General features: G+C 37.3%; 1 long non-coding RNA gene across 2 annotated transcripts in view; it reads right to left on the bottom strand.

The window, feature by feature from the left end:
• The window catches only part of LOC106885943, a 31,022-nt gene that overhangs the window by 11,814 nt on the left and 779 nt on the right, over positions 1-18,429 (bottom strand). The window contains exon 1 of one of the 2 annotated variants that reach the window (XR_001411532.1): positions 1,686-1,811. The exons of the other annotated variant lie outside the window; for it this stretch is intronic. This is a non-coding gene — a long non-coding RNA (uncharacterized LOC106885943). Of the gene's footprint in view, positions 1-1,685; positions 1,812-18,429 lie in introns of those variants that run through there. 2 annotated transcript variants of the gene reach the window in all.

Here is an 18,429-nt window from a genome sequence, read left to right as displayed (position 1 = left end):
TACTCTGGATTGCCAGATATATGATCTTTATGGACTATATCTTTTAATTTGGCTGTAACAATATGACAATGAAAGCAAATCAAAATACCCTCTTAACGATTTATGAGCTATCTAATCAGATAACTAAATCACATAGAAAATGCCTACACTTAATTGCTACTTTATTTGCATACAGAGGAGCAGGTCACATTTTTAAAGGTCTGACTCTTGGCTGGGGTAAGCACCTTCAATGAAGGCATAAAATACAGCACTTTCATAGATTTATATTTTACCAAAGCACTGAGGTAGGTTTATAATTTTGTGGAGGGGTTTATCCCTATGGATCACTGAAATCAATGGAACTATGACTCAAAACATTGGAAGGGCTGTGGTGTCCTGGCCTGGCCATTAAACCTAAGAAACAGGAAAATGAAATAAATATATGGTCAATCATACTCAGAATTATACACTTCCTTATACTATTGGTTGTATAAAAAAAAATAACATCCTTGTATTTCTGCTTCCTTTTTCTATTTTTTTTAATATAAATTAATAATCTATGGCATTCCATGTGATTGTAAAATCTCTGTGGGAAATCCTAAACATATGGGAAGGTCCTACATAGAAAATCCTAATGACTATATTTAACTACATTTATATAACTGACACAGGAAAATGTTCCTGGTGATTTTCAAATTAAACTTTCCGAGCCAAAGAAAAGGGGACATAGAAAAAGTGATAGTAAGGAAACTGGTTATATGCCTTTCAATGAAGACTTATTACCAGTCCTTAACTACGTATTAAAGTGATAATTCCCATAAACATGTAGTGAAAAGACAATAAAACATAGGAACAAGAAGAGCTGGGAATACAGAGAAAGTTATCTTCATTTGTTACCTTACAGATTATGTAACTCATTTGTTATGTCAAAACGCTGCATGTCCAACATACATACATCAATGCACCATGAAATTTCGGACTCTTTCCCTTTATGATTAACAACATAAAATAGATTATTTTTTCTTTTACATAGAAATGTCTGTAATTGAAAGTCAAACTCCAGGGGACAAATGTTACAAAGATGTTTGGCTCAGAGTTCATTAAGTTTTATATAATGCAAACCCATTTTATAAACAACTGCTGAGTCACAAAAAATTATGTAAATTATATACAGAACAAATTTGAAAGATCAAACAGCCCATCTCTTGGCTGTTACAGGATTGTTCTTTACACTCCCCAGTACAGTCCACTTCGTTATCATCAAAAAGAACAGTTAATGTAGTCTGAATTCCCCCTACTACAGATTTTGCATTTAAGTGGATCTAACTGTCATGCCTAAATATTTTGCTATTTTAGGTCAGCTCCAAAGTGACTAGTGTCTTCCTCCTTGCTTCTCCCAATTTAATGTAGCTTAAAGGGGCATCTTCAGGGGATAACACATACCCTTTCTGAGGATCCTGACATTTGACAGCAACTGTCTGCACCAAAAATACTCTACAGGATCTGCTACACTGAAATCAATCAATGCTGTTAATTCAGTCATATTTCATGCCCTTAAATATGCCTTGTGAGAAAACAAAACATGAATAAACATCTAAGACCATTTACAGATTGAAATAAACCTGCTTCTCAATGTAAACTTTATTTTTCTCCCCCCACCCCGGGGTTTTAACAACTCTGAACCCTCTGATAAACTGGATTCGCACCTTTTCTTCTGCAGGTTTTTCTCCGTTTTTTCCTGGGTGCAAGACTCTCATTCATCCATCGAGAGGACTGGCTTATTTATTTTTAAATATTCCTGCTATCAATGCCAGCAGATGTGGACAACGGGGAAAAAATCGATGCTAACTTCTTCTTTCTTTCTTTCTATCTCAGGCTCTTGGTTATTTGCATACATTGTCATGTAGTTGGGTTACAACAATGACTGTCCTAAATGGCACATTGCAGCAGATTTGCATGAATAACAATGACAAGCACTGAAGGCTCACAAATGGCTTTGTTTGCTAATTTGTAATGTGGCAGTCAGATATAATGGAATCTGACCTTTGAGGGTAAGAGGAATTGCCCATATGCTGTTCCCAGATCCAGAAACAAAAGCTCTACACATGAAGTGAAACTATTGTTAAACCGCTGTCACATGGAGAACACTTGATCCTTTATTTCTTTGTTTATTCTGTAGGCCATTTTCTCAAAACTTGGTTACATTGGTGCAAATTGCAACCCAGATCTGCTCTAACTTAGAAGCTCTGTCTTAGCTGAGATTAAAAAAAAAAAAAAAAAAAAAGACCAAATTGTTATAGGAAATTCTAATTATTTTTTTAGCAGCTAAAAGTAGTCAAGAATGCAAAATGTCATTTATCCAAGATAAAACCAAAATTAAAGCATTACAAAAGGTATTAATGTTTTGTTTGTTTTCTTCAAGGAATATTATTAAGTACTGTTTCACTGGATGAGTATACTTTTATTGGTATAACTTAATTACTGCAGTAAGGATAAGATTGCCCTTCAAAAGAAGTAACAAATGCATTAACAATGTAGCTGCATAGGACTGTCCAGTTTCTACAGTCAGGCTTTGTGAAAATAGTTCTATATTTGAATTGATATTAATTGAAACCCTGAAACCCAAATCATAGGCAACTTGTTGCAGTTTACAGAATTGTGGATTTGGATATCAGAGGACATTATGGTCAGTGAAGTCACTATAATTACCAAACTGTATCAATACTGAGGAAAAGGCAAATTGAAAGTTTTACAAAGCTAACTTTAAGCTAGTTAATGGCAGCAGAAGATGATGCTAACTCACCACTGGAATTTAACCGAGAGATGACATGTAGTTTCATTTTGCAAGCTCAGCATCACCAATCCTATATGACATTAGGTGATAAGGCTTTTTTTTTTTTTTTAGTATGGAAGAACAGCAAACATTTCTGCTATTTCTTAAATCTAGTGAAAGTTTTTTGATATCCAGAGAAATTTAGTAAGTTCTTTAGTTTAGTTAGTTCAGTTTAGTAAGGCTGGATGGCCAGACAATAGGTGTCTTCAGTAGAACAATTTTCTCTGGCAATTTGAAGAAGCCATGAGAAGTCTTGTTAAGAAAAAAAAAAGCTATGAAATGGCCTGCTGATGAGAAGAGAATGCAGATGGTCTGTGGGTAACTGGAGATTACCAACTCAGCCAAGATTTCTTTCCCATTTTGTGCTGCCACAGGTTTGACACTCATGCCTATTGCTGATGTTCCTCCCGACTTTCCTTTTTACAATGAAGTGCTTTCTCCAGATGCTGCTCCTCACAATGTTTAATGCAAAATGATCATCTCTGAAATGCAAACCTCTGCTCTGTGGTGATCATTGCCATGCAATGAGAAAATACTTCCACAAGCTCCCCAGAGACTGAACAAAGCAACTAGCTCTATAACCCAGTGTCATCTAACAGAAAGTGATCTCTGCCAGAAAGCAGGTGGAGGAGGTTGGTTTCTCTTCTTTTTATTACTATCTTGACAGCAGGTGGAAGAGAGGATATTTATGATTATAACTACAAATATGATCTTGAATCTGGTGAGATTACAACACACCTTATTCTTAATATTAACACTTTAGCAATTAAATCAGCATCCTTTTCAAATGGATAGCAAAACTGCACAATTTTGCAAAAAGTTTTCTGGCTACAAAATTTTGCAAGAATCAGCTTTCTTTTACTATACATTTCTTCAAGATGGATGATATAAATTAACTGGGAACATAAAGCAGGTTTCCTGTAAGCTTTAAGAACTGCTCCCCACCAAAAGCCCCCAACCACTTAGTTTCTTTGTCTGCATAAAACCTAACTGCAACTCTTGAAAGAATCTGTCGTGAGGAAAGCAGATTTAGCTGTTTAGAGACAAAAGAGCTGAGTAGCTTGTATCTATATTTGATTCTGTGCTTCTAGACAGTTAAAAAAAAATCCAAACCTGATGCTTACACTGTTAAACTTTTCCCACAGTTTTACAAGAACTGACAGGGTCACAGCCCGAGGTAGTATGGTTGCCAGATGTCACACCATTAGTTACAATCTTAGACAGAATAGGTGTAAGAAGGGAGAAGCAAGACTTAAAATAACTCTTCATGTAATGTTTCTCCTGCCAATGCTCTTCTAACAATGTAAGAACTATTTCTTATTTCATGGTATGAGGTGGATCTCAATATTTTAATAGAAGCTAAATGTCTAATTCAAATTATAATTAAGTGGAAATAGCTGTAGCTATTTATCCTTTACAAACCGTGTTTTTAATTATCAAGCTTTTCATAGGAAAAAAGCCCTTGAACACATCAGATCCTACCAGTGACCTATGATTTCTTTGAACTGAACATTTGTGCAATCACTTTCAGATATATTTGCCATCCATTTCACTTTAATATATTGCGTTCAATAGAAAGCATAGTCTTTTTTCAAGCAGAGGCAATATTTTTTCAAAACACCTCTCTTAGCTTTGAAAGTCACTTTCTCACACTGGGATGCACATAAATAAATCATTGCCTCACTTCATTGGCTTTTGATGCAAGTTTTCTACAGGTCATTCTTCACTGAATGAAAGCTATATATCTTTAGTAGCAAGCTTGGTAATGTCAAGCTGATGGTGGTTGGTTGTTCTGAAACTTCCAGAGAAAAACTGGAAAATTGCAAGTAATTTCTGCACTTCTGCTTTTGTTCAGCCTGTCCCTCCAGGACTGTGAATTCTTAGTGCTCAAATAAGGTTTACTACAGTTAACTATTGTACCTGATGAAAGTTTTCTATAAGTTATACTCTTAGAAAAAAAAAAAAAAGTATTCTTATTTAAAAAAAAATTAGTGATGCAGAAAGAAGTAAGTAACTTGTCCAAAGAATGAGTATATGGGGAAATATACATATATATATATATATATATATCTACCTGTATTCTTTTTGAAAAAAAATGCTGTTCTGTATAGCATGCACGCTTGGTCATTGTATGCACCTGCATAGATACGTAAAGGGATAAGATAAAAACCCATTTAGCAGTATCCTGCCATATAGTCACTATTTCCCTTTGTTTTGCAGCAGAATTGTAGAGCCCAAGGTCTGACCCGTTGGACAACGTGGCTAGTGCTGTTATGCCAGTGGACTCAGGAGACTATACACTGCCTGGTATGGATCCGGTGCAGTGGGGAATGCTAGACTGGAAAGCAAATCTGTAAATCATTGCACCCGATCATCAAAACCACATCTGACCATAGATGTTTAATCCAGGAAGGTCTATAAAAAAATATCCGTTCCTCTTCCAACATGCTCTCCAAATCATACTTAACCAGGCAAATGAGACACTTCCAGTACTGGGAACAATAAAAGTTGTGCTATTATTGAACAGTAAATTTGAACTTTGGAATAAGGAAATGAGCAAGACTGACTTCATAACATTTAAAACAATTAAATATTATTGTGCTTTGATGTGTTTAAGTCTAGTCAACTATACATCACAGTATCATTCACCCTACATAGAGCAAGATCATTAAAAATTCAAGTCAAATTATTATAGCAATTATTGCATGGCAGAAAAAAAAAAAAAAGAAAAGAAAGAAAAAGAAAGGAGAAAAGCCTTGTAAATAGACTGACTAATGTAATATGTTCAGTGTCATGGAGAAGGACACAGCTCACATACGAGACCCTAGCAGACCACTGCATGTAACTAAATAGTTGTTCTATGCCTGTTTTCATATGGTGTTCATTAGAAAAACAAAAGAAGTGCCTCCAGCAATTTTTCCTTAGAAGCAGACAATGCAGCTTTTGTCTTTTGAATCTACATAAGAGAGTCACAGACTGAAGAAACATCTAAATTTCCCCTGTGAATTAATGCTATCTAAAAATAACAAGAATGAAATATGCTTTGATTATTAGATGAATGCTAAAGTTAAGTAATGCTCTATGAGATTTTATTCTTAGAGAAAATGACCCTTTTCAGATGCATTGCCTATTTGCTTAGGGCAATCTTGCTAAGAAGTGTAAATTATCATATACAACTTAAACTTTGATATGGAGGGGGTCCTTAGAGGGCTGGTGAGAAGAACTTGCATATAAATGTCACAATATGGTACAGAGGAACCTAGTGACTTACAGGGTAATGATAGGTAAAGCAATACAAATTACTACAGAGAAATAAAGTCACCGTAGTGATTATCTTACACGCCAGTAACCTGAAAGTTTGCACAGCAAGGCTTACATTCACTTTCTGTTCCACCAGTGACTGATTAGTAAATGATTGGCTAGAAACAGTATCTCCACTAGTATCAATTTGTGTAATTTCACTAAAATGAATTGATTTTCATCAAAGATCAGCCACTTAGCATACCTCCACAAGCAGACTGGAAAATCTGAAATCACTGAGCATTCCCGGAAGAGTCCTCCCTTGGCATAATGTGAGTAGTTAAGGTTATTTTGATGTTTGTGAATGAGGTTCCTTCTAGAATACTTCATAGGGTTTTTCCTATAAATGCTTTAGAGCTTTTCCCTGCTAGAGAAGATAAATTAAGGCACCAGAACAGCAGTAGTCAGCTGAAAAAATACTCTGAAAAGCTGTGTCTGTTGCTGAAGTGCTGCTGAACCTTGATCAAAGCACAGCTCCCTCCACTCATACTTTAGTTATCTTGTCTATTCGCATTGTAATATCTGTAAATCAGGGATTTCAATGCCCAAGAGGGTGAGATCTTCAACTCAGAGCTTCTGGGAGTCAACTCCTTACTAGGAATGACAGAGCACAGGTATGAGGACAGAAAAGCTCAGAACTGATGGAGTCATAGTTTGAGTCACCCCATACTGGTGTGAAATACCTGTGACTCATTTATTCTGCCTATACCATAACACTGTAACTTTACAGAAATTTCTAGAAGTTTTGGTTTTGTCAAAAATAGCATTCTGCTTTGTGGCAAATATAGAGAAAATTTTGTTGTTCAGTTTCCAACTGTGTGCTTCATTAAAAGTATATTTTCCCATTTATGTTTGTGGGCGTGCTTTTTGCAGAGGAAATCCTACTTCATTGACTTGCAGAACAAGTAGGGGATTTTTTCCCACTGTAAAAAGTGATACTTTATTAAGCAATTTACTAAATTATTTACAAAGTGATTGAAAAGTGGCAACACTTCTTAGTCTTTAGTAAAGAACTTTTTAAAATTATTCTTTAAAAAACTCTACTGTTGAAAACCCATTTTAAGTTCATAGAATCACGGAATGGTTTGGGTTGGAAGGGACCTTAAAGATCATCAAGTTCCAACTCCCCTGCCACAGGCAGTGACTCCTTCCAGTAGACCAGGCTGCTCAAAGCCCCGTCCAGCCTGGCCTTGATCACTTCCAGGGGAAGCACAATCTCCAGGCTCAGCTCACAAAAGCATCAGGGACACTTTCTGGGAGTGGGAAATGAAGAGACGTTTGCAGATTAGACCAATTTAAATGCAATATGACACATCACATCACACACAGCATTGTAGCTGGTTTCAAAATCAAAGGTTCAAAATCACAAAATAATGGTTGTTGGTTTCGTGTTACACAGGATACAGATGGGGCAGGAAATTAAATTAAGCACAATTCCTGAAGGGTGCCCTTCTCCCTACCTGACATGGGCAGGTTCAAGGAGGAGCTGCAGACCCCACCTAACAGAGACCATGCAGGCACAATTATAGTAGCATCTTTACCACACATATAAAATTACGTTTGGTTTTACTTGAACAGACATTCCTAAAATGCTGCCTTCATCACTAACGTAAATCCGAAAAGTTTCCTCCTACCACACACACACATACCCCTCCCACATACATATTAAGGGTAATCAGCCGCAAAGTTTCTCTTGGTGTTCAGTAAGACTGGAAAAAAGTCTAGAAAATTACTGGCCTGATATGGTTTTTGATAGAAGAAGACTTAAAAGAGAGAAATGTAATTAATTGCCAAATATCATAAGCTTACAAGAAATGGGTCTGGTCAAACCAGCTTTTGTGGGACTAAAGTTTGTCTGCTAAGTAAAATAGTATTATTGTAACAAACTGGCACTTACCTTACTATTAAATAAGTCTTTGATTAAGATTTAATACAGATAAAGGAAAATAGTGTGATGTAAACCAAATCTCACTGAAATTATATATTTAAGGACAGTTTTTGATTTACAATGTAGTCAGTGCTTTTTTTTTTTTTTTTCAAGAAAACAGGGAAATGCAAGATTTCTTATAAACCGGAATGCTCTGGACAAAGAAGCTGAACTGTGCAACGATCAGTATTTATTGATAGCAATTCAAGTAAGAATGGACAACAGCCAGTAATAATTTGAGGTAGTGATCAACAATAGTAAGATATTTCTCAAGAAAAAAATTAGAGCATTAATTAAATAGAGCATTTTCACAAGAGCAATTGCCTCTTTTAACACAACAAAAAATAGCCACTTCTGTTTACATTAATTTGCTTTTGTTATTCCATTTAGCTAAGTCTGATTTTTTAATAGAAAAGGCAGTTTGACTTCCTCTGGATCTGAAGCAGGAAGGTTTTACAATTGTATTCCATTAATTTTTCTTTAGAATATTACAGGAAGAGTTTACTACCCAGTACTAGACATAATACCAGCCATTCTAGTTAGTATTTAAGCAAGAGTGAGCAAACTATCATCTTCCTGAAGTGACCGGCAATTTTGCTAAGGATTTAAATGGAATAAAGACTTTGTTTCAAGCTCTCCACTATCCAAAAATAAATGTTCATCGATAATTAAGCATCTATGTTTAGTTGTCATGTATAAAAATTGCTCCCATTAGGTATATACTTAAATATTACAAGCTTTTTAAGTATTTTCTTCTTATTATCAAACTTCTCTATCATTATGAAAAAAGTAATATTCTATATTTTTCAATGTGTTCTACAACTACTTAATATTAGTGTTACATAACATGTTTTTGAATAACTGTTTCACTTTCTTTTTTTTCAGATTATAAGAACAGGGATTCTATTATTTTTCATGTATGATAAAATATCCTCTCTGATGTGATCAGAGTGAGATTGCATAGCATTTTTTAGCTGTTGAATACTATTTAAATCAACATTCCTCAATTCTTGCTCTTCACTTTTGCTAAGTATCCTTCAGCTTTGCAGCGATTAATGTTTTCCATGCTGCCTATCAACATATTTATAAAACCAAGAGAATGTTTTGTTTACAGCAAAGACATGATAGAGATGAGTCACAAAAGAAAAGAAATTCTGTGTTAAGAGAATCCTAATAGAGCAAGGGAGGATATTTTTTCAAAGGCATAAAGAACCACGAGGCACCTAACTGATGCATCTAAGTGCCCTTCATGTCTTTGAAAATCTGCCCTGAATGCACGTTACTTAGTAGAATGACATTGCTTCCATCAAAAGAAACATTTTCTTTTCTGGAGGAAATTTTTAAATGCAGCTAAAGACTGAATTTTACCCACAAAAGAGACTGTGGTTGTTTATTCCCTATGTGAGCACATTTTGAAACATACCAACCAACTTTTTCAAAAAGAATAGCCTTATTTATCAGTTTCAGCTGAAAGTTCTGGGGCTTAAGATTATACTATTCTTAGTGTTGTCTCTATTGATGTAGATTTTAGTGGTATAATGAGGAGCACATTCAAATCCACTGCATTTGTGGTGAGAAGAAGATGCTTCAATGTTATTTTACATCACTAATAATTTCCAGCTTTGGAAGGACACATTACATATTCAGCGCTGGTCTTTTCTTTGATAAAGTTTCTGGACGAAATGAATGACAGCTGTGATATGATCTTCAGTGTGTCCAGGTTGTAGTCATTGAGTCTTTCTTATATTTTTCTTCCAAAAGATGCCTTCAGTCACTTCTACCAGAGCAAAGAAGAATGATTAAAAATAGGTTTGCTACACTATAATCACAGTGACAAATTTTACTGTTTCATAAATAAAAAGCAGAGAAATGCTGACAGGATCTGTAAGGCTTTTGTTGAAGAAGACTTTTGTTGAAGAAGATCATTAACTTACTGCTACAACTCTTAGTCATCGAGTAGCAGCCAGAGAAGCTAGCAGAGTATTTCCTATCTGTTTTGCATACTAAAAACAACATACAAACCCAATCATAATCTGAAGACTTTTCTTTCTCTTTGTTTCTGAAGCTGTGAAACTTCATGTTGTCCTCATATATTTTTTAAATGTTCAAGATACTTTTTGTGATTAATTTGACAAATTTATTTCTGAAGAACAATCCAAATTTCATGAACTGATCATAAAGCCTCCTCATGCTTAAATATAGACTATATTTCAGTGTGGCTCTGCACTTGCATAGATGTCTTCATGAGTATTATCAGAATGTTCTTGAAAATGATATGCAGAGGCACAGTGGAGTATTCCCTAATGAATGCAATGCCCTTTCAGGATCTTACAGTGCTCTGACTTGAGTCGAGACCTACTGAAAAGCATCCTGTGAGCACCAGGGGCTTTTCTACCCTGTCTGGCCAGTCAGCTTCACCTATACTGAGAGACAGCACACACGTGATGAACTGTAGTTGGAAGCTCAGATTTCAATGAGAAAGTAGATTTCAGGTACAACAGAGCTTTTAATGTCAGTATTTTATTACTTGTTTCGACAACACTAGTAAAACAGTGTTTTGGAAAATTGTAGAAGTCAGTACTGTTGATTTCTTTTTGAGAGACAAGACTTTTCATTTTTGAGAAGAAATATATTTAAATGTGCATGTTTACAGTACATTTAGAAACAAGTACACTGATTATGTCTTCTGTGCTATCCACTTTAGAAAGCAGCTCATTTTATAGCAGCTATATAACAGATGCCAGTTATTGATAGTTTTAATTTGCAGGTAATGAAGACCACGTTTGAACTTGTGACCTAAATGTGATAAGTTCCATATGTACTTCTGTGAGCCATCCAGATTTAAATACTGTTTCTTCAACAGGAAATTTTATTCCAGAAGGCTGTGAACTGTATTGCTTGACAGATCCAGCCCAAAGTTTTGGCTGATTTTTTTTTTTTTTAAATTGAGCTTTGTAAGTATAATAAATATGCATTAAAATTATTTACAGACTCTGTCCAATTAAAACTAGCAGCTGCAGGTACACCATCTAATGGGAAGCCCTTGAGAAACAAGAATATTGGGGCAACTCTTGATCTAGCTGAAAGTACGTTGCGTAACTATAAGCCCCTGAGAAATTAGAATACTGGAGCAGCCCTGGATCTAGTTGAAGTCAGTGGGAGTTCAGAAATCAAGAGAAATTGCTCATGGCATTACAGGCTCAGCCTTACAGTGTTGAAGCAAATGCGGATCTTTTCTGTGAACTGGAAGGAAAGGACGAACAAAGAGGGACCGCTCAGTTGGCATTGAGAAATCCGCTGACTTCTTGCAACCCTACATGCATTTTGGGGCGCAGGATTTTTTGTTTTTAATATGCTTCTTCCTGTGAATTGGGTATTTTTTATGTCTTTTATGTATGTGTTTAAAAGCATATTCTTAAGGAGAAGATTAGAAAGAACCTATTTGACCTTCTTTTTTGTAACTAAGGAAATGGCTGCAACACTTAAAGCCGAGAGGAACAGTTAGTCATTACACAGAAGGTAAAAAACATTAATTTCTAGGCACACCTGCTACTACTGGTTTTAGACATTTTTAAATTTAACATAATTCTTTGTAGTGAACATTCTGACTCTATATTTACTCTGTTCTCTTTTATGTGGTCTAATGAACTAGGTATGATTCTTGATGTCTAACTAACTTTTATTTTCAGTTAGTTTAATAAAATTTTAGCTGTGTGCTTGGTTCTTATATAGCTCTGACAGAAACTGGCTGAAGAAAAAATGCAAAAATAATATTACCTCTTGAGATCTTAAAAACATTTTTTCACTGTGAAAAAGAGTAAGATATCTTCTAACTTCTTTTCACTAGTTTATTCCATCTGCCATTCACCCATAAAAATGACAAAATAAACTATTGCTTCTTAGATGATCTTTAAGGCCCCTTCCAATCCAAACCATTCTATGATTCTACGATTCCTTTCTTTTTAAGAAGTTCTGCTTAAGAACAATAAACTTCCCACAAATAGAATTGCTCATTTTTAAATGACAGGGTTGATACTTGAAAAATTTGGGGCACATTTTTATCATGAGCTCTGCCCAGGAAAACCAGTTCAAATGCAACATTTTCTTGAGCAGTTTCACCCTCTGATCAGGGAAATCAGGAAACAGACACTGAGCAACACATGACGCCACAATCTCAGTCAAATCAGAGAAGTCTCATTTGATCCTCCAGACCTATGGCAAACCCATAACCAAAAGTTCAGAATGTTTTAGGTATTATAAAGTGACATCTGGAGTTGGTTTGGTTTGTCTTTGGTACTTGCTCTCCAAAATCATTGCCTCATTTGAGTTCTGTACTCCTTGGGCCAGTTGGGAATATTTAAGGGCTACAAAGCCAAGCCATAAGCTGTATTGAAAAGAACAATAAAGAATTTAAATATAATTAATTTGGCTACAGAGGAGAATATAATGTTCCAAATAAAAATATACGTATATTTCTTTAAAAAGGATATAACACCAGTACCCATAAAAATTCTTATTGGACATATACTTTCACGTTTTAAAGGCATAAACTTCACAAGTTGATGAAGGAAGACTCTGTGAGGTTTATGCTCTTCTGTTACAGAAAAACACATGACCATAGCCTTCTATATATTATTTTGATGTACTATTATGGGGAAACCGATTAAATAACCCCATATGTACTCCAGTGTGTTGGCTTTTAAGAGTACAGACTTTATATACATGTATTGTCATTGTTAGCTATGTCCTGCTCCAGGTTAAAGTCCACTATGCCAAGAAACTCAGACTGGTTGTGTCAACAGTGCTTGTAGAGATGAGATCTGAGCCAGGAGGAGTTCTCCACCTTGCCTATCTTTCTGCATCTCCAAATCTACATAAGTCACTGCAGCCTTGAGTTAGTTTAGAAGCAAATGTACAGGCATAATGGACAATAAGATGCATAGGCTAACCTAACAGCACAGAACTATTCACAGCAACTATTGTCATGATGTGTGTCTTCGATGACATGAAAAATGATATATTATTTCCCTGACTTTAATAGAAATCCATGTGTGAGGTCAAATTTACCCTGACTTTATTCAGCTTTTGGTCCATAGACAATTAAAATGACTCCTCCCTTTCTCCATTGATCAGCAGATTGGAAGTTAGTCTTCTCGTGCTGTTATTAGAAATGTCATTGTGCTATACTCTTTTGCCTACCATAATGTAATTGCTAGAGAACTTTGATCTAAGAAAATATTGAGCTGTGCTCTTGCTAAAAAATGAACACTTCGATCATCAACAGAAAACTTAGTATGGATTTTAAAATCTTAGTTTAAGTGCTCATCAATCATTTTTAAGTACATTTCCTCTTGAAATGAAATTAAACAGGTAAGAGTGGCACTCAGAAATAGGTGTAAATTAGAAACATTTTAAGTAAATAAGCACTGTTTTTTTAGGCATAAGCATAACAGATACAGTACAGAATATCACAACATAATTACACTATGAAGTAGAAGCAATAGCACTACTCTGATTGAATTGTGACACACGATTTCTGTGTGTGTGTGTTATAGGTAGTTTATCCTTGGCAACTATAGTGAAGTCTTAACGTCATTTATACTTTAAACTGATTTTAGCAGTGCCGCTAAACAATGCAAATTTAACTCCAATCTGAGACAAAGAGTGGGGTTGAAAGAACTTCCTGCATACTTTACATTGTTTTGGTGGTTTGCTTTTTTTTGTTTTTTAACACTACTATTAAACTGGGTGGAGGGAAGTCCCTCCAAAAAAAAAAAAAAAGGAAAGAAACCCCCAACTTCGAAAAAAGTTGCATAAAATAAAAGAAAATGCTTTTCTGGATTATACTTAGCAGAAGTGGAAAAGACAGCATTTGTGTCCATAAAATACTATCACGTACAGTTAACATGCTTGCAAGGAGCTGGCGTTAACGACAAAGGCATTAACCTCCTCCTGCAACTCAGGCCAGAGAGCCAGGAGGAGAGTAGTTGTTACAAGATCAGCAGGAGTGGCTATGATTCTCTTAAAGACAGCCGGATCATAGTTACTAACCGGACTTGGCTGCAGAGGTAACACCTCCAGGTGGTCCCACTGGATACCCTTTGGGGTAACCACGTTGACTTCTGCCCCAAGGGGAATTACGGTTACTTCCTCCTTATCAATAGTCCTCATCAACCTATTGATAGTATTTCCAAAGGTGAAACAAAAAATTTGGAAATCTGATCAGTGTATCATTGCCTTGGGCATCAGCCCATGGGTGGAAAGATGGTCACAGTTGGGTTAGCTCTTGAGGATGAGTTGCCTGACTTAATGTGCCTGACCTTCACATGGACTGTGACATTAACAACTTGGTGATGTAAGGGGGCAGCCCTGCATCAAAAGCCACAATCGCCACCAATGCCTATCCTGATTACTGGAAAAGATCCTCCAGCCGATGGGCATTTATGGAGAAGACCTTGGATTTACATCCTATGGAATCAGTGATAAGGACTGTTGGATGGGCGGGTCATCTGTGGGCAGTAACATGATTGCCAGCAACTTCTGTCCTGGTAACCAGAAGAGTTTCCCCCAGCTGTCATGGCCTTGGTGAAGATACTGGATGTCTACCCTACAGGAGCTAGTATTGGAGAGGCCAGAACATCTAAAGGCAGTAATTCTGTGTCTGGGACTTAGAATTGTGTGTGAGTGTTATTGTTGTAACTGATACTGTAATAACTTGATTGGGACTGTTAATAAACTAAACATGAAACAGGGACATAGGATCTCATAATATCATGTAAATATCATTGTAAATATCATGATCCCTCACATACAAATAATGACCTCTTACTGGCCATGATCAGGTGGACAGGCCATCTTCACTTGACCCAGAAATATGTTTAAGAAATAACCTATTCCAGGCAAGCAGGCAGCAGTAAGATCAAAAGTGGTGGTGGGTATAACATCAGCTTTGTTGTCAATGAACACTCATAATTTATGTTTCTGGCCTGTCTCTCTGAACTACAGATTTGTGTATACACAGATCAGACTCAAAAGTTATGAAATAATTTATAATCACACTTTTAAGTATAAAAAAGGAGAATAAAAGACATAAGCTTATCAAAATATGGAACTCATATACATGCAAACCTCAGTTGAAGTAATTAGAACTGGATCTGGAGCTCATGATTTTAGAAGCTGACACATATAAGGACATCAGATATGAAAGATCTGAATTTTGCACTACAAAAACCAAATTTCTAGTCCCCACCATTTTGCAGAAAAGCTAGCAACTGTGAGGCAATAGGTGACATATGCAGAGAGCATTAAAACAAGATGTCTGAATTTATGAACTGCTCTATTTAGTTTGATACATGTTTTTAAGCCAACAACAAATTTATCTGAGCAATCCTGCTAACACCTCCTCATCTGCCATCCAAGTTGCAATGCCAGGAGCACACTCAGGTGAGTTCACCCTTGGTAATAAACTGTTGCAGTTCGCTGACACATTTGGGTGGAAAAAAACCTAAACAATCCAGAACACGAAGCTATACCTTAAGGCTGAAACAAGCCAACAGCACACTGGTGGCCTATGAAGAAGATCACAATCCCTGATCCTCCTCCCCCTTTCTCTCTACCACCACGCCAAATGTGCTGACTACCTCTTCTATTTGTGTAGGCTGCGATACTTGCCTGATAACAGGTTGAACTACACCAGCCACTAATCCAGCTGGAAAGTATTGTTTGGTTTTGCTTATTCAGTTTTCTTGCCTGCCTTAAAAGACCTTGACTTCTCATAAACTGCTTAGTGCTCACAACCTGAAAATGACGTTCTTATGAACTCTTACAGCAACAGATGACAGTTTCTAAATGATGGGAGTGAAAAATAAGACACTTATTCTACTTTATGTCATGATTTATTGTTTGGCAAATGAACTTCAAGAGATTTAGCGATTTGAGCTGGCTTAGAGAGGTCCAATCAGCATGGAGCCACTATAAAGAACATGAAAGGAGTGTACGGGCAGGAGGAGGGAAGGAGACACAAAGACGAGATGAGGAAGGTTGCTACTTTTAGTAGCGATACTAATTTAAGTCATACTGAGTTACCATCATCCCTAATTAAGGGTAAGAAAGTTAAGGTATGGAAGACAAACTGTGGGGGAAAAACCTACAAAGGTTTTTGAATTATTTTCCTTCAGCTCTGCAGGGTTGGCCATTTCTGCAAAAAGCTAAGCCTTTTGACTTATAATAAAGTGACAAGGGGGCAGTTTCAGACACATGAAAACCTTTGGTCGACACATGGGCTGGAAAACTTCATCATTCAGAAACAATGTTTTTTTAATAGTGTAGGTGGCCTTAGCGTAAGATTCCTAAAACCAAGTTTTTGTTTTGTCTCACATGCAGCATTGTCTACTGCAAAACTTGCCTTTACAGTAAAAGCTGGCCGAAGGAGGAAAACTTTTTTACCCCATCTGGCTTCTTCACATATGGTTGCTATTGCCCCGCAGCTGCTGCTGAAGACACTGCTTAAGTTAACACTACGTACATGCGTCAAGCAAGAGTACCAGCTGGATCCTGAACACAATTACTTGTTCAAATGCTTGTATCCAAGGGAAAAGGAGGCCTAAGAACAAGGTAAGAACACAAAACAACCCTCTTGTTTGAGAAACTGACAGAATTGTATGAGAATTAAGCCAAAACTTTCCCAGTCAGGGAGTTCTTTTCTTATATGGCTCTCTTTTGGTTCCCTTTTAGTTTAGGTTGCTAAACTCTCAAAGGTTTATCTAGGAAAGGAGGAACCTACTATGTTGGATAACAAGGCAGTATTTTGTTACTTATTGCATTTTTTTTCCTTTTTTTGAACACCACTGCCAACCTAGAATGTCACAAGTATTTTTCATAACAACAGGATTGGTTTTACAAGCAAGAGCTACACTCCATAAGGTTTCCAAAATGATCCACTTGGAGCTATTCTTAGCTTTGTTTGTTATACCACTGATAACATGTAATCATAATTGTAAAACAAACAGTTTTAATATAAAACACTTAACAAAAACATAAATCATACGAGATAGCTTGTATTTGAAAAAGCCGAACCTTATATTTGAAAAAAAAAAATTATTTTTGCAACTGTCATTAGTCATCATCTCCCGAAACGGTCTTGGCCTTCCAGCAACTGAGGTCAACAAGACACATAGAGAAGCATACAATTCTTGGATGAGACTCAAGAAAAGCCTGTAACTCTCAATAAATGCCCAAGATAGAAAAATGTAAATGCAATCAGGACACATTCTGACCTCAAACAGATTTGGCAATTGAACAATTCACTGACCTTAACCCACAAATACCTTTGATCTCAGTAGAAGAATTCAGGCAGAATGTAAATGGAAATTCTCACAACCTTGTGAGTTTTATCAATTTCTTTTAAAACCTTAAAATCAGTGAAGTAGTTGCATAACAAGTCAAATAATCTCACCGACTCTCATGTGATTAGGTAGGTAGGTAAATTATGCATATCTTTGCAAATCAGGTTCTTGATTTGCATCAGTTATATCCCACAAGCAAGAAACAAAGATAGTATTTTACTAGCTCCACATCAGTCAGCAAATACGACTTGCGACAACTTTTAAGACCCATATTGTCCACAGATTTTAATTCTTCGCCCCCCTGCGAGTTGCTTCCCTCAGTCTCGCACATCCTAAATTAAGAATTGCTTTGGTGTTCTTGATTTAGCATCTTATTTAAAAAAACAAAAACAAACAAACAAAAACCAAACCGAAGCACAGGCAGGCAGGCAGGCAGGCAAACAGGCTGCGTGGCTGCAGCTGCTGAGCAACACAGCTGATACGCCCGAAGTTTAGCGGCGCTTTTCCCGTGGCGACCCACGAAGTTAAACACAAAAATAATGTCTTTTCTCCCCCCACCGGGTTCAAGCCAAGGGAGGTGTAAGGGAAGGTGAAGCGGAGGAGAGGGAAGGCAAGGGGACGGCGGGGGAGGGGAAAGAGACCACCTCCCTCCCTGTCCGGCACGGCGGCGGCCCGCAGGGCAGCGCCCATCCCCGTGGGCTCCCGGCAGGGCGGCAGCAGCAGGCCCGGCTCCGCCACCCCTGCTCGGGGCGGGGAGCGCCATAGGGCAGCCTCTCCGGGGCTGCGATGCCCCTCGCCGGAACAAAATGGGGGCGGGGGAAGTAGCTCTCTGTGAACTTTATTGATGAGCTTCTGTAGCTGAGGGGAGACGTCAAACGCAGGAGCGGGGTCGGGCGAGGCGGGCAGGGGGGAAGGGGCCGGGGGCCAACAAAGCCCGACCGCCTCCCTCCCAGCGCGGCTCCCGGCCGCCCCTCGCGGGTCTCCCGCCTCCGCCAAGCGGGGACCAGCCCGGGGAGAGGCGCCGAGTCCCAGGGAAGGGAAGGGGC

Source organism: Calidris pugnax, unplaced genomic scaffold (genome assembly GCF_001431845.1).
Source record: "Calidris pugnax isolate Ruff unplaced genomic scaffold, ASM143184v1 scaffold13, whole genome shotgun sequence".
Lineage (NCBI taxonomy): Eukaryota > Metazoa > Chordata > Aves > Charadriiformes > Scolopacidae > Calidris > Calidris pugnax.
The sequence above is the reverse complement of the archived record's forward strand: the minus strand, read 5'-3'. Positions and strand labels throughout refer to the sequence as shown.